The 10,475-nt window shown below is 33.9% G+C and overlaps 1 long non-coding RNA gene across 1 annotated transcript; it reads right to left on the bottom strand.

Moving 5' to 3' along the window:
• Positions 1-9,555: 9,555 nt before the first annotated feature.
• LOC124443310 lies at positions 9,556-10,285 on the bottom strand. Its single transcript, XR_006947620.1, has 2 exons — positions 10,010-10,285; positions 9,556-9,903 (listed from the first exon to the last, which is right to left on the bottom strand). It is a non-coding gene; the product is annotated as an uncharacterized LOC124443310 (long non-coding RNA).
• Positions 10,286-10,475: the final 190 nt, after the last annotated feature.

Here is a 10,475-nt window from a genome sequence, read left to right as displayed (position 1 = left end):
ACCATGGTATTTGCTTTTTTGAAATCCATCTTTATCATTAAATTATTTACATGAGTTTTTGTTTCAAAATCAAAGAAAAGTAATATTGGTGTGCATTTATGTTGTTTGTCCAAATATTTTCTACAATGAGCACAATATATTTTTGACAATCATGAAAACAACCTTATTTTTCTTATTGAAGAAAAATCTTGGAACAATTTTATTACATGTATTATAAAAAAAATTTTGACAAGGAGTGACTTTAATATTGTTCTTATAATTAAACAATTCATTAAACAAACGTTTTTGAAAACAATCTGCAGATTAAAAAATTATATTACATTCGAATAACATTTTAAGCATGTATCTTCATTTTACATATATGAGAGTTCACATACTCATCAAAATTTAGATAATGCATGCATTTGAAGCAAAATAAATCTAGCTTAAAGTTTGAAAAAAAGTTTAGGATTTAAGATTAAGTCATAGTGGGAATCATTTAACCATATAAAAATAATTACTTTATCACTATGTGAAAGGATTTGTGATTATTCACTCTTGAATCATAAATTATTGTATCTAAATTATCTTTAGAAAAAATTACCAAAAAAAATTATCTTTTTTTAAATAGTTTTCGTAAATTATATTTAGTTGGGACCAAAAAACCATGACCAGTCGACAATTTAAAGAAGTATATTATAAAACAAATTGAGAAATTAATTGAATATATTGAACAAAATATTGAACTTTATGCTGGAATAAGATTAATTTACTAAAAATGAAACAAAGTATAAGGAAAGTACAACAATGTGATGGAATTATCTTGAAAATGTAAAATGTTGAAAAAATTTCAATGACCAATTTATGTTGGATTCACTTGGGAAAAAATTTAATTTAAGAATTAAAACTTTAAATATTCCTAACGCTGGAAAAGGATTATTTTCATATAAAAGTCCATTTTCAAAACCATAAAACGCACGAGTCTTAAAAAAATGATAATTCTGTAAAGATAATTGATTTATTGTCTGCCCTATCCAGATTTATTTAATTTGATCGTGGTCAAATTCTATGGATGGAGACAATGGATTCACTAAGGATGCCTTGAATGCTTTGAAGGTAAAGTTCATGATCCAAAGAAAGATGGCAAGAAGGTTGTATGTGTTTTGATGCTTAATGAAATGTCAATTCACAAACATGTAAAATGGAAGGCCATAAAGTTTTTGTCTATGTAAACATTTAAACTGAGATTGATGATGACTCGATGCAGATGTGAAGCTTCAAACTGTATAAGCTGTAAAACATAACATTGGGTTTTAAGTAACTTAATGTTTAAATCATGTCATATCTTTATCAAAATATTTTAGTTGAGTGTTGTTTGAATGTTACTAATATCTAATGCACTATACTGAAGCATTAAAGATTCAGTGATGAAACCTTTAAAGTTACTGTACTGTATATTTCTTCATTATTACAGTTTTTGCTTTAAGAAACAGTTTGAGCTTATTTGCCTAGTAAAGTACAGAATGGAGATTTATCATATGCATTATTGCTGCTTTTTTAAAGAAAAGTTTTTCACTTTTCAAAGCTTCTCTACAAATTTTTTGCTTCTTATTTCTTATCATGAGATTGATGATATAGAGGTAATATAATCAAAAACTTTCTAATTTCTAAAAAGCTTTTAAGCTTCTAGCATAAAAGTACACTATAGGTATGTAATTCATTTGGTTTTATTGCCTTGCTATGACATATCTACTTGCACTTCATCATTCTTGTATAAACAAAACACCAGATGTGGATACTCAGAGAACAAAATGCACTACCAACTGCTTATGAAATTTATTATTGAGGTGAAAACTGTGTTAATAATTCAAATTATAGTGGACATTTATTGCAAATATAGAAAAAACAAAACAAAGTGAAAAAGAAAGGTAGAAGTATTAAAACTACAAATGAATTATAAACACCATTGGAAGCATAAGTGTTTTGATGATTATTTGCATTTTGCCCAATTCATATATCAATACAACAAAATCAAAATGTGCTACAACTTTACAAGTATTTGATGCAGTTGCACTTCAGAACATCACAAAAAGGTTACTCAAAGTAATTTCTATACAATATTGTTTGTTTTCATTTACCAAACCTATGCAGACTTGAGTCCTTTTGAAATTTCATAAGAAACTCAATTACAGAAAATCCGTAAATATCCAGAGATTTAATATTTACTTTTTTAAAGAAACAAGTAAAAATCCTACAATTGTGGCGAAAAAAGCCATTGCCCATTGCATGAAAAGAAGCAAACTAGCAATGATAACAAATAAGCTAACTTCTCTCTCGTGAACCGTGGAGATGAACTATGATATAATTTTTTGTATAGACTAAAGAGTTTAATCGATCAAACAAGTTTGACGCTGATAAGAAAACGACGCACATCTGCATTCATACATGTATAGCCGACATATAGGTCTTTCGTCGATAGTTATAAATGCATCCTCGTAGGAGCAGATAACTGACAACCACAGTTGACTCGCAGTCACTCGCTGTTATGAATTTAAGGTTTTTACCTTAATTTTTATCAAAAAATTGCTTGCCGAACCCAAATATACACACATACATTTTCTTCGCTCTTTCCTCAGGAGGGAGTGGGAAATTGGGAAATTTTCGGAAAAGCGGTCAATTTCGGTAAATCTCAAATCACAGTCACTCGCTGTTATGAATTTAAGGTTTTTACCTTAATTTTTATCAAAAAATTGCTTGCCGAACCCAAATATACACACATACATTTTCTTCGCTCTTTCCTCAGGAGGGAGTGGGAAATTGGGAAATTTTCGGAAAAGCGGTCAATTTCGGTAAATCTCAAATCACAGTCACTCGCTGTTATGAATTTAAGGTTTTTACCTTAATTTTTATCAAAAAATTGCTTGCCGAACCCAAATATAAACACATACATTTTCTTCGCTCTTTCCTCAGGAGGGAGTGGGAAATTGGGAAATTTTCGGAAAAGCGGTCAATTTCGGTAAGGACGAAATCCGCCATTTTTTGGCGTCATCAGATATCTAAGGCCGCGCTTGAGATAGCCGCTCCAGTTATTATAGAACTCAATGGTTATAGCATTCCCCCATTTTCTGGCATATACAACCATTGAGTTCTATAATAACTGGAGCGGCTATCTCAAGCGCGGCCTTAGATATCTGATGACGCCAAAAAAATGGCGGATTTCGTCCTTTGCCGCTGAGATTTACCGAAATTGACTGCTTTTCCGAAAATTTCGCAAATTCCCACTCCCTCCTGAGGAAGGAGTGAGGAAAATGTATGTGTGTATTTGGGATTCGGCAAGCAATTTTTTGTTGAAAATCAAGGTGAAAACCTTAAATTCATAACAGCGAGTCAACTGTGGCTGTCAGTTATCTGCTCCTACGAGGATGCATTTATAACTATCGACGAAAGACCTATATGTCGGGTACACATGTATGAATGCAGATGTGCGTCGTTTTCTTACCAGCGTCAAACTTGTTTGATCGATTAAACTCTTTAGTCTATACAAAAAATTATATCATAGTTCATCTCCACGGTTCACGAGAGAGAAGTTAGCTTATTTGTTATCATTGCTAGTTTGCTTCTTTTCATGCAATGGGCAATGGCTTTTTTCGCCACAATTGTAGGATTTTTACTTGTTTCTTTAAAAAAGTACATATTAAATCTCTGGATATTTACGGATTTTCTGTAATTGAGTTTCTTATGAAATTTCAAAAGGACTCAAGTCTGCATAGGTTTGGTAAATGAAAACAAACAATATTGTATAGAAATTACTTTGAGTAACCTTTTTGTGATGTTCTGAAGTGCAACTGCATCAAATACTTGTAAAGTTGTAGCACATTTTGATTTTGTTGTATTGATATATGATTGTAAATGATGATCGTCCAGGTTAATAAAGTCCTGAGAAGGACTGTTTTTGATGTTGTTGACTGACGTTTCGACAACCTTAGCGGTAGTCATCTTCAGAGTCAAATGAGGAGTAAACGTCAGGTTAGCCGTATTCGTTGTCTGGTTCTTACGTCATTGTATTGTGTGTACAGGAAATGTGCAGGAAATGTGTATTGTCAATGTGGATTAGTGTGAAGTGAAATATTTTATTTTTAGTTGTGATGTGTGATTTAGGTGTGACGTTTTTAGTTGTAGTGTGTGGGTGTCAATTGTGTATTGTCATTGTGAATTAGTTTGAAGTGTAATGTTTTTAGTTGATCGTTTGTTTGTATTGTGAATAAGTCGTTTGTAAGGTGCCGGTAATTGCTGTGATCTGTTCAGGGGGGTTTGTTCCAAGTTGGTGTACCAACTTTCTAATGTAAGCCGTTGTCTATAGTCAGTACTGTAAGTGATGCATTTTGCCGAGTCCCAGTCAATGTTGTGCTTTGTGATTCGGTGATGTTCGGCAATGTGATTAGTTTTGTCTTGTTTCTTAGTAGCTCGTTTGTGCTCAGTAAGTCTTATGTTTAAGTTCCTGCCAGTTTCCCCGATATAGGAGGCGTGGCAGTCGGAGCAGTTTATTTTGTAAACTGCACCTTGTCGTTCGTTGGGTTGTTCTTTGTCCTTTATGTTCGTTAGTACTTGTCGTAATGTTGTGATTGGTTTATGTGCGACACGTATGTTGTATGGTCGTAAGATACGGAGATAGTCTCAGACGTACCTTTGATGTAAGGTATCGTTGCTGTTGTCACTGAGTTGTTCGTTTCGTTGGGTTCGTTGGGTTTGTAAGTGTTGCGTTTGATAAAGTCAGAGTTATAGTTGTTTTGTCAAAACACGTTTGAGATAGTTGTTTTTGTTTTGTAGAGCGTCCGGTGAATCACATATGATTTGTGCACGTCTTGTTAATGTTCTGATTGTGGTGGCTTTGGGTGATGTAGGGTTGTAAGATGATTGGTCTAGTAGTCGGTCAGTATGTGTTGGCTTGCGATAAACTGTTGTTCCTAGTTTTTGATTGTCATGTTTTACCAAACAGTCGAGAAAAGGAAGAGTTCCGTTTTCTTCGACATCTTTGGTAAATTGTATGTGGCTGTTCTGTTTGTTGATGTGAGTATGGAAGTCATCAATCTCGTCTGCATGTAGTGCTGTGATTGTGTCATCTACGTAGCGAAACCAAAAAGGTAGTGCATGTTTGTAAGTCATGAGTGCCCGTTCCTCTATAGATTGCATTACAATTTCAGCAAATGGTTCAAACCATTTACTTTATTGATATATGAATTGGGCAAAGTGCAAATAATCATCAAAACACTTATGCTTCCAATGGTGTTTATAATTCATTTGTAGTTTTAATACTTCTACCTTTCTTTTTCACTTTGTTTTATTTTTCCTATATTTGCAATAAAAGTGCACTATAATTTGAATGATTAATACAGTTTTCACCTCAATAATAAATTTCATAAGCAGTTGGTAGTGCATTTTGTTCTCTGAGTATCCACATCTGGTGTTTTCTTCATACATGAATGATGTAGTGCAAGTAGATATGTCATAGCAAGGCAATAAAACCAAATGAATTACATACCTATAGTGTACTCTTATGCTAGAAGCTTAAAAGCTTTTTAGAAATTAGAAAGTTATTGGATTATATTAACCATATATCATCAATCTCATGAAAAGAAATAAGAAGCAAAAAATTGTAGAAAAGCTTTGAAAAGTGAAAAAACTTTTCTTTAAAAAAGCAGCAACATATGATAAATCTCCATTCTGTACTCCAATAGGTAAAGAAGCTCAAATTTTTCTTAAAGAAATATAAGAAATATATAAGAAATATACAGCACAGTAACTTTAAAGGTTTCATCACTGAATCTTTAATGCCTCAGTATAGTGCATATATATTAGTAACATTCAAACAACACTCAACGAAAATATTTTGATAAAGATATGACATCATTTAAACATTAAGTTACATAAAACCCAATGGCTTGTACAGTTTGAAGCTTCACATCTGCATCGACTCATCATCAATCTTAGTACAAATGTTTACATAGACACAAACTTTATGGCCTTCCATTTTACATGTTTGTGAATTGACATTTCATTAAGCATCAAAACACACACAACCTTCTTGCCATCTTTCTTTGGATCATGAACTTTAACTTCAAAGCATTCAAGGCATCCTTAGTGAATCCATTGTCTCCATCCATAGAATTTGACCACGATCAAATTAAATAACTCTGGATAGGGCAGACAATAAATCAATTATCTTTACAGCATTATCATTTTTTAAGACTCTGCCTGGTCAATAATATCTTCCAGTCATCTTTACTCCTTGATCTTCCCTGCATGTTGTCAGCAAATAGAACATAACAAGCTCTGCTCCAAATCATGGGTACCGTTGGGTACCGTACATATGTATTTTATGGCTTTTCAAGTGCATGTATAATTGCTTTTCAATCGTTGACAGACTAACAAAACAAACAACTACCTCACCTGTGAGAAGCGATATGTTCCTTTTTGTGGAAACTACGACATCCAACAATTGAACGATTGAAGTGTTGGCATTATAAAAGAAATGCCAAAAAAGAATCGTCACAGAATATGGAACTACGATATCCATATTCTGTGATATCGTGTTTGTTTTTGAAAAATTCTTTATAATTTACTATAGACACCAGGGGGAGGTCGAGAATATTATTTTTCTGCAAAGCGATCATTTCAGCGGAAATACGTCCTTTGGCCGCCATTTTTTTGGCGTCCTCGCCCCAGTAAAGTTAGCCGCTCCAGTTATTATAGAACTCAATGTATACAACCACAAATACAACCATCTAAATGAGGGTCTCCGCTGACCAAAAACGTGCCTACCTCTGACCTGACGACAACTGGACTACTCAAGTAGAAAAGACTCCTAGCTAGAAATTGCGCATTGGTAACACATGACAAAAGTGGCGTTTTATGTACTTACTTTAATCATGTAAAACCATTGTCACACAAACATTTTATTACAGAGACACTGTCAGTTTAAGCTTAAACGAGTTATGAGAATGCTAACAGTGTTAAAGTATATGTTTGTAAATGATGATCGTCCAGGTTAATAAAGTCCTGAGAAGGACTGTTTTTGTTGTTGTTGACTGACGTTTCGACAACCTTAGCGGTAGTCATCTTCAGAGTCAAATGAGGAGTAAACGTCAGGTTAGCCGTATTTGTTATCTGGTTCTACGTCATTGTATTGTGTGTACAGGAAATGTGTATTGTCATTGTGGATTAGTGTGAAGTGAAATATTTTATTTTTAGTTGTGATGTGTGATTTAGGTCTGACGTTTTTAGTTGTAATGTGTGGGTGTCAATTGTGTATTGTCATTGTGAATTAGTTTGAAGTGTAATGTTTTTAGTTGATCGTTTGTTTGTATTGTGAATAAGTCGTTTGTAAGGTGCCGGTAATTGCTGTGATCTGTTCAGGGGGGTTTGTTCCAAGTTGGTATACCAACTTTCTAATGTAAGCCGTTGTCTATAGTCAGTACTGTAAGTGATGCATTTTGCCGAGTCCCAGTCAATGTTGTGCTTTGTGATTCGGTGATGTTCGGCAATGTGATTAGTTTTGTCTTGTTTCTTAGTAGCTCGTTTCTGCTCAGTAAGTCTTATGTTTAAGTTCCTGCCAGTTTCCCCGATATAGGAGGCGTGGCAGTCGGAGCAGTTTATTTTGTAAACTGCACCTTGTCGTTCGTTGGGTTGTTCTTTGTCCTTTATGTTCGTTAGTACTTGTCGTAACGTTGTGATTGGTTTATGTGCGACACGTATGTTGTATGGTCGTAAGATAAGCGAGATAGTCTCAGACGTACCTTTGATGTAAGGTATCGTTGCTGTTGTCACTAAGTTGTTCGTTTCGTTGGGTTCGTTGGGTTTGTAAGTGTTGCGTTTGATAAAGTCAGAGTTATAGTTGTTTTTGTCAAAAACACGTTTGAGATAGTTGTTTTCGTTTTGTAGAGCGTCCGGTGAATCACATATGATTTGTGCACGTCTTGTTAATGTTCTGACTGTGTGGCTTTGTGTGATATAGGGTTGTAAGATGATTGTTCTGGTAGTCGGTCAGTATGTGTTGGCTTGCGATAAACTGTTGTTCGTAGTTTCTGATTGTCATTTTTACCAAACAGTCGAGAAAAGGAAGAGTATCGTTTGCTTCGACATCTTTGGTAAATTGTATCACACATCACAACTAAAAATAAAAATATTTCATTTCACACTAATTCACAATGACAATACACATTTCCTGTACACACAATACAATGACGTAAGAACCAGATAACAAATACAACTAACCTGACGTTAACTCCTCATTTGACTCTGAAGATGACTACCGCTAAGGTTGTCGAAACGTCAGTCAACAACAACAAAAACAGTCCTTCTCAGGACTATACCAACCTGGACGATCTACATTTACAAACATATATAACTATGAGAATATCAAGTGTACGCTGCTTAAAATTTTGCGCAAGTTATTTCAAAATAGGTGGCAGAAGTCTCTTTTGGAATACTTGAATTTCTTTTTGAAATTCTTCACTAAATTAGAGAGCGAGGGAACTCTCTAGTTTAGTTAGAATATTGTAAAAAATCTTTTATGTGCATGTTTTTGTGTTTTTGTGTATGTTTATGATCATCTGCAAACACCGAAGAATGGAAGTCGAAAATTTTGCCTTCTCGAAACATGCCTTCTTTAAATTTTAATATCTTCTCCAAAAATAAGTAATAAATATTGGTTTAACTTACTGCAAGAAGCGTTGCTTGACAATGACAGGTTACGGCAATGTGGTTCTGAAAGAAATTGAAGCAAAGAAGATTTGATGAACGATACAAACAAATACATGCTTACATCTCTGTTCTGCTATTCTTGATCTTATCGACCTCTGCATCTGAAAAATACTGAGGAAAAAGTTGCAGTATGATGAAGCAAACAAGCAAACAACTGACAAACAAACACATACCGCAGTCTCAATCTTCATCGTTCAGTGCCATGAATAACTGTAAGAATAATGTTAAAATACAATCATGACGAACTGTAGGAGCATATAAATTTTCAAAAACCAGTGTTTGCAGACGATCTGTCGAAATTTCTATCAAAACTGGTACTTTACGATGATTTCCAGAAAACAGCTGTAAACTGCAAACATTTACAGGAAAGGTTTACTTTTATGGCACAAAAGTTACTGTCAGATTTTTCAAACGAAGTCAATCATCTCCATTGAACATAATGGACAGACGAGCATTCATGACGAGCCCTCAAGTTGGATTCGAAAATTTGGAAACAGTTTCTCTCCCGAGGAATTATCTTTATGATTGCAATAGTTCTATACAATCATGCAAAATAGCTATTTTGGCTAAATCATTTACCAAACATTAGAACATCACCGGAAGTTAAATTTTATTGCTTTGTAGACACTGTTATAACATCCCTCAATATTATAACAGTGCAATCATAGGCACAAATAAACCATTAAATATTCAAAGTAGACGGCTAGTCTGACTGGCTCGTGATAATCATTTCGCATAGATGTTGAGTTTAAAGATTTTTGCAATACTCTGCCAGCGTATTGCAATTTCTCTTTTCAACCATGATGATTGATTTAATGTAAATTAGATTTTGTTTTAATTTTACACAAGATATGAGCGCAAGAAGCACTCTTATATTAACATGCTCTAAAGCATGTTAACTGATTTGTGCTAACATCTACAAAATTACTCCATGGTATATAGAAGCGCCAGTCAGTTGTTGCACAAGTACAACACATCTCTTTACTACCAAATCCCTCAGTTATTACCAAATCAAGCACGTGTCAGAACTAGGCAATAATCAAACATAAGCTAGCTCTCTGTTGGTCGGTCGAATTATTGATATGGACAATGAAGAAGGATGTTTTTGGGTCGAAGGATGATCTGTTTCTTCCGTTAGCAACATCTTGAAGTCAACTTTGTTGTCTAGAAATATAGAATACGAGAGAAATGAATTGATTTTTCAGTATCGGAAATCATCGCACCATGAACTTATTATGTTCGTTAATAAATCACTAATCACTTTGGTTACTTCTTAGTACTTTAACATGGCTCTCTGATCAAATAATTTAGTATGTTCAGCATCATAAATTATTGTGACACCCTGGCTCTTGCGTTCACTTCATTGCCATCTTTTCTTATTATCGTCAGTGATTCTTAACCGTGTACACTTTTAAATTATTTGTTTTAAAATTGAGTTTCTTAGCCTGTGGCTGTCATAGAAAAATGATTTTCTTCTTTTCAACTTCCAATGGCAAAGTTACACAACGAGAAGGTGCTTTTGGTGCTGTCTTTGGTCATACTAGTCTTACAGCACAAGCAAAAGTGATTATTAATTGTGAAACAAGACAGAATAAATGAAGGATTAGAATCAACATGAGCATAAACAAAACAATATTCAAAAGAATTTCCGTTTTCCTGGTCTTTTAGGTCTCGCGAGAAAACAAAATTGAATGCATGGTACATACGAATAGAATAAGCATAAACGATAAAACTTT

This window comes from Xenia sp. Carnegie-2017, unplaced genomic scaffold (assembly GCF_021976095.1).
Source record: "Xenia sp. Carnegie-2017 unplaced genomic scaffold, XeniaSp_v1 HiC_scaffold_20, whole genome shotgun sequence".
NCBI lineage: Eukaryota > Metazoa > Cnidaria > Anthozoa > Malacalcyonacea > Xeniidae > Xenia > Xenia sp. Carnegie-2017.
This window is presented reverse-complemented; position numbering and strand designations above follow the sequence as displayed.